Consider the following 7,317-nt stretch of genomic DNA (forward strand, 5'->3'; position numbering starts at 1 on the left):
TTCCAATTGCAGCCTAGTTTCATTTAATTTGTGCTCAAGGGCTCTTCATATGTTGGGTTTTTCTGCTGGTTGAAAGATCTCGCCAGAGCCGAAAGGGCAAAATGTAACCGATTCTATTGCCTCTAATGAATGCAAGTAACTGTTTCGTACAGGAGACTATCAAGAATCCATTTCAGTTGTGAAGGAAAAGATGGGTGAGTGGCAACATCTTGAAAAATGCATTTGTGGAAAGCTGCCATTAGGCATAAGAAGTGTTCTAAGTGAGTGGAACGTCCAATGTCAAAGCCTTTCCTCTTTGTTTTTAAAGCCATTCTACAGTTTAAAAGTCCTTCACCAACTTGGATCACTTGTAGCTTTTGCCTACCTACACTGTGAGGGTAGTCATCCTATGATGTGTTTTGGTGGCTTGCCATGTATAAAATATGGAATATTTGAAGTTACTGTAACCCCAAGACTGCTGCAGAGAGCCTTTTCCAGCACTTACAAAAATGCAGCTTTCTTGGCAGAGGAACAGGCAATGTTCAGTGATGGGAAAGATTTCCACTTACCTCTAAAAACATGATACAGGGAGTAAGGAAACCCCTCCCCCTCCTGATAGTCAGCTAAGTCTGGGTCAGCTGAATGAGGTGATAGAATGGACTGTACCCAGGGATGTAGTCATCCAGGGATGCAGGGTGTGTGTGTCACAGACCTGTTACTTTTGGGGGGCAGGGTCCCAGCCAGGGCCCTATATATGAGCCAGTCATCATGAAAAAGCAGCATGTTAGCTACTGAGAAGAGTCCTTGTCCTTTCATGCTGATTGGAGCCAATGGGAGTAAAAGGAGGTGAGTCAGCCACTGAGGAGACTCTACTCAGTAGCTAACACACAGCCTTCCCTTTCATGCTAATTAGCTCCTAGAATGTTTGTATAGTGGATTGTGAACTCATGAGATGACAGGGAGATCAAAGGAGATGAGAGAAAGTGGGAAAGAGAGCATGGCTGTGACGGGGCATGGTGTGACTAACATGAAGGGACCCTGCACTTCAGAGTGCCACTACACTACTGACTGTACCATGTGGATTACAGAGGAGTATCATGGAAGGCTTAGAGAATACACTGACCAGGAAGCTAGATAAGAATTTTATTGTCTTCCTCAAACAAGATCAGAAAAGCAACAGGAAATGTTTAACTTCACCCAGATATAATTAAGTCCAATGCCGCCTAGTGACTAAATCATCAACATCATCAAAATTGAATTTATTTCCCACCCTTTCTCCCACAGGAGGCCAGGCTAAACTAAACAATTTAACAAGAAAAACGAAAACAAAAAGCAATTAAAAACATTCTAAAACACAGTTAAAATATTGTAAAACACAGCTTAAAAACATTATTTCGTCAGTGATCTTCAGGTTGCCAGGAACTGATACCTTCAGCCATCAAAGGTATATAATGGTACTATCCACGCATCAGTTCTGGAAGTTTTGTCATAGAAGAAAAATATATCAGGGGAAAACGAATCAGTTTTTTGCTTGTTGTGCTGGTTTTCTCTATGCATGGAATTTTGAAATAGAGGAGCATTTAAAATGGAATTCTCCAGCCAATGTCTGAAGTGGTGCAGTTGATTCTAGCACCTTGGCATTCTATCTGTTGGCATACTAGGCTAGGTCTGAATTGAAAATGGCTCCTGCTTCTGTGTCCTACCGACAGGTGATGAATTTGAGGGCCATTTTGGTGACTGGAAGGAAGTTTGCAAAAGTGTTTTTTGGAGAGAGGCTTTTATGCTACATCAGATGCAGTTTGTTGGGTTGTGTAGAACTATTACACTTGCTTTCTGGCAGGTGGGTCACTGTTGCTTACCAGGAAGGTGCAAGCATCAGGACAGCCAAATTGGTTCCACTGGTGGATTTGTACAGTGCTAAGCTCCCCCTCCCGGTATGCAACAGCAACCTACCTGCTGGGAGCTAGCATAGCGGCTGTGCCCCACCTGGTGAGCCACTTCTGATGTAATGTTATCACAAGGGGCATTTTGTGTGTGGTGATGGGAAGGAATGATGTCCATGAGGAGATGGTCACCGAGAGCAGCTGGGGCAGTGTTAAAAAAAAAATAGAGTATTTTAAGGGGTTAACAAATTGCTGTCAAATAAATCTCCTGCACTTCCATTTCTCCCACTCCCTTTCAACTGCTGCCTTTTTTCAGCCCTTCACCAGTTTTCAGCTGATTTTTTAAAAACAAACAAACTTTCAATTCAGCCTTAGACCAAATCTAACTTTTGACCTATCCATGTAGTAGAATGCGGTGGTAAAATAGACTGCAGCACTTCAGATTGCAAGTGCAGGGTCATATTTTTTAAAGCTCTCTTGTTTTTTTTTTAAACTTTCTGAAAGGCTAGAGTTATTTCTGATGCATTAGTTTTTAAAAAAATCCTGCTCAGAATTATACCACTTCACTCTAGTGCACAGGTAGACTAGGCCTAAGACATCTCTACAAAGGCAAAATTAAGATTTCCCCCCATATTATGATTTAAGGACTCACTTGTAATTTCTAGGTCTGGCCTTGAAAATGTAATGTTGGGCATATCTTCCTAGGTTGGTGTGTGTGTGTACATCCATGGAAACATGAGGGTGGTTGCTCACTATGGATAAGTGATTCTCTTTTGTGGATGCAATCAGTGTACTGTGAGAATGTAACATACATCACAGGAGCCGAAACATCTGAATCCATCCTTACTTAGTATACTGAATTTATCCTTGCCTCCTTTTTCTCAGAATGACACAAAGATGCAATCATGGGTTCTTAAATTATAGCTTGGAAAGACTCCTTGGAACCTTTTTGATTTTATTCAGTTTTCCTTTCAGCTCCTTGCAATGTCAGTCACTGTAGTAAGGTGTCAGTTTGATTAATTTAATTAGGGATATATTGTATGCATTCCTATGAGAACAAAGAACCTCACTGTCTTAAAGAGTTGGACATTTACCTCCTCCATGATATCAATTTGCCCCTTTCCATGTGTCTTCCAAGGAATATTTAAAGACAGAGGTTGTGAAGTAGAGTAGCAACTTTCACCCATATTTCCGTTGACAGACTAAGGGCCATTTTGGATGTGATAGTAAATGGAGAGAGCAAGAAATGGAATAGATGTGCATTAGGGATGTGCTAGAATTCTGCCCAATTTGGATTTGATACTGAATTTTTCATTAATTTGCTTACACTCTATTGTTGCGGATCAGATGTTTATGTAGCAATTTTCTGCGGCTATCTTTGAAAATTATTATTTTTTAAAAAATCCGCCTCTAAAATATCAATATGAAGAATGATAGTTTTATTAATATTTCCTTTCATGTATCAATTTTTCCTTTCACAATATCCATATTACCTTTAAAATTATCTATATTTCCTTTAAAATTATAAATGTTAATATAAATATTTGTGGGAGGGAAAAACCGATTGATAATAGCAGTTGATAGCGGACACAGAACGAACTCAAATCAATACTGGCTTGTTGGGTCAGTGGAATGCTTTAGAAGTGGCATTGGCCAATGGATCCCATTCCTAATGTGCATGTCTTATAGTACCCCCTAGTTTTGTTTATCTGCGTTCTCCCCCTAGTGGTGAGATGTGCCATAGCAAGAGCTTGCATACCTCTCTGGCAAGTAGGGATGCATAATAGGCAAGGAACAAGAAGCACAAGTCAGTTGTGTATTCTTGGTTCTCTTTTATTCAAATCAGATATGGCTTTCAGTGTGTATGAGTTTTGTTCACACACAGGCTCTGACTGATCACTATATTTAATATTGGGAAAGAATCCCCACTCCCAGCACTGATCAGAATGATGCTGAAGAAAGGTGGTGCTTTGCCATTTCCTGTAGCATACGGCTTGGCTCTCCTGCCATTTGAAGTTACATATTTTCCAAGTACGTTGCTCTACAGTGCACCTGCTGTCTGTTTGCAGCACTTCATAGTCTTGATTGAGTGGCTTGATCTCTGAGTGGTTGGCAAGCAGAAGGCCCTACCTTTGTCCAATGGATTGGGTGAAGTGTCTATTTGCTCCCCACTTCTGTGATTTGAAGCAATACAAGCGGTGTATTTGTAATGTAGTGTCAGCCTTCTGACATTAAAGAGATTTGTAATGCCAGCCTTCTGATGCTGTTAGGGGGAAAAGTGGATGGTAAGAACTCATCTAAACTAGCATCTGGCATTTGCGAGAAGACTTTACATTAATTTAATGTTTTCTAATTTATCTTAGACATGAGATGCAAATTCCACTTTTACGCATTTATGGAGCTTTCATCACTTGTCAAGCTTATTTTCTTGTTCATCTCGATTTATATAGAAAAGCTCACTTACCATATCGTGTTTCAAAATGTGGTTCCTGTCATTTTCCTGTGTGTGCAAAGTTATGTCCAGAATGGATATAACTGCATGAAATCCATGGTTGATTGAAACGCTTCAGCCATGTTAAGAAAAAAGGCTCCCAAAGTTTGTCAGTTTGAACTGTGAGATACAGCAAAAGACCGGGGTGCATGTGGTACTTGCCAAGAAGATACCACAAAAACAGTCTCCTGGTATAAGCAGGACTTTCCCCCTTACTGTTACATCTGGAAGTACTTACAACAGGGGTGAACCTCATGGCTGAAGGCCAAATACAACCCTCCCAGGCCTCTCTATGTGGCCCTTGGGACCCTCCCCAGGCTACACCCCTCACTCACCTTGCTTGACATCCTCCATTAGTGTTTTTGCTTGGCTGAAAAACCCTGATAATTACTGTTGCTTGCCTGAATGGAGGATAGAGAGAGCAGTGTGAGTGTGTGTAGAAACTAGCCTAGTAGACATAGGTAAAACGTACATGAATTGCTTGGCCCAGTTTTGCCTCTGGTTCTACCCACAACTGGTATGTGGCCCTGAAAGGTCGCCCACAAGGGAATGTGGCCCTCAGGCTGAAAGGTTTCCCCACTGATGCCTTACAACATGGACTGAGGTCCATCACATTGTGAGTCTTTTCAGCCTCCCCATAGTTAACAGGAATACTGTACTAAGTAGAATAATGGAGGATCACAATACAATGGCTGCAATCCACATGGGGAGGAGCCCCAAGCATTATGGTGACAGAGAGGGAGAGCTCACTAGAGATGGCCGTTTCTGGAAGCATCCACATGGCAAATGTAACAAATGCTCTGGCCCAGACCAGACATTATCGAAAGTACTGTGTGCCTTGCTGGGATTTCTCTAACATAGTTGGGTTTTAACTTCTAAATTAGTTTATTCTCAAACCCTTTTCAAATGCAACTTTAAGGTGGATGTTGGTATTGTAGATAGCTGAAAAGAGAAAGTCATTAATCAAGTGCTAGATCATGAAGTACATATTTATTATATGTTTTAGTGCAATGGATTATTATTATTATTATTATTATTTGCATTTATCAGTTGCTTTTTCACAAGAAGTGACCCAAAGCAACTTACAAACTCACAGAAACATTAAAACCAGTATAAAAAAGAAAACCTAAAAGCACATCCATATGATATATAAAAAGGCAGGTCTAACATACCCCATCCAACTAAAAGACAAGAAAAAAAAAGGTCACAAGTATACATAACCCTCCAAATTAAGGGCCAAAAGCCTGGGAGAAAAGAAATGTTTTTGCCTGGTGTCTAAAATTAGATAATGATGACACCAGGAGTGCCTCCCTGGGGAAAACATCCACAGACAGGGCGCCACCACTAAAAAGGCCCATTCTTGTATTGCCACCCTCCTAGCCTCCCGTGGAGGGGGCACACAAAGAAGGGCCTCTAATAACAAATGCAGGGTCCAGATTGGTTCATAAGGGGAGAATTGGTCCTGAGATATTGGGCTCCTGAGCCACATAACAGGTCAAACCAGCACTTTTTTGAGCCCAGAAACTACAGTCATATAAGAATTGGTTTTATATGCTCAGACCACCAGTCAGCAATCTGGCTGCTGAATTCTGCACCAGCTACAGTTTCTGAATCATCTTCAAAGGCACCCCACATATAACAAACTGCAGTAATTTAACCTACAGATTACCAAAGATATTTGTTGTTATGTGCCTTCAAGTCGATTACGACATATAGCAACCCTATGAATCCTTTTGGATATATTCATACGGTTTTCATGGTAAGAGGTATTCAGAGGTGGTTTACCATTGCCTTCCTCTAAGCCTATGGCACCCGGTATTCCCAGGCGGTCTTCCATCCAAGTACTAACCAGGCCTGACCCTGCTTAGCTTCCGAGATCAGACGAGATTGGGCGTGTTCAGGGTAGTATGGCCGTGCCAGAGGTATACAACTGATGAAATGTTCTGAGTGTTCATAAGGTCTTTGTAAGGTATATCTTTTGGGGTTTGGCCATAGCTCAGTGGTAGAGCACATGCATTGCATTCAGAGGGTCCCAGACAATAATGGTCTAGATAGTCCAATGGTCCAACTCAGAATAAGACAGCTTAATGTGTTCCAAATTACCTTCATTGACTCAAAGAGGACTTGGGCTGTTTTAACTAAGTCTGCAACTAATTAAGAGCAATCTAATTAACTTTCTGTCCAAAATGTTAATTAGGTTTTAATTGAAGAAGCGTAAGCAAGTTTTAACTAAATTGTCTAAATGACTGTATGTGTTCTTGTTAGGCTGTCTCTCATGTCTAATTGCTGATGTCAAACATGCAGAATATAAGATTAGGATATTCTGATATATTCTTAAACAGTACGTCACATATTCAGAAGGGGTAAAATATTTTGAATATTTCAAATCTGCCAAATAAAAACTATAGTTGTCCTGTTGTTTCCACAGCATTAACAAAAATACTGAGTAGTATGACTTTCCCCCCTTTACTCTATGTATTAACAATGAATGGGTAATTTAAGGCAGGGATACAGAACCTATGGCCCTCCAGATGTTGTTGGACTCTAACAACCATCAGTCACAGCATAGCCAATAGTTAGGGATGATGGGAGTTGGAGTCCAACAACATCTGAGGGGCCACAGGCAGAGCTTGGAAAAGTTACTTTTTTAAACTACAACTCCCATCAGCCCCAGCCAGCATGGCCACTGGATTGGGCTGATGGGAATTGTAGTTCAAAAAAGTAACTTTCCCAAGCTCTGGACAGGTTACCATCCCTGATTTAAGATGAAGATATGAAGCTCAGGGGGAAAACCTAAAGCATGAAAAAGGAGAGAGAGAAAGGCAGAGAAACAGAGGTGCAAGAGAACAGAAGGGAGATTAAACAATACAAAATTGCAGGAAAAACCTTGAAAAATATGAGATTTAATTTTGGGGACATTATTTTTATACAGAACACAATTGCATTTCTGCTTACAATGAATAA

At 40.7% G+C, this 7,317-nt stretch overlaps 1 pseudogene; it reads right to left on the reverse strand.

Moving 5' to 3' along the window:
• Positions 1 to 6,153: 6,153 nt before the first annotated feature.
• LOC133365743 (5S ribosomal RNA) lies at positions 6,154 to 6,270 on the reverse strand (annotated as a pseudogene).
• Positions 6,271 to 7,317: the final 1,047 nt, after the last annotated feature.

This window comes from Rhineura floridana, chromosome 10 (assembly GCF_030035675.1).
Source record: "Rhineura floridana isolate rRhiFlo1 chromosome 10, rRhiFlo1.hap2, whole genome shotgun sequence".
Taxonomy (NCBI): Eukaryota; Metazoa; Chordata; class Lepidosauria; order Squamata; family Rhineuridae; genus Rhineura; species Rhineura floridana.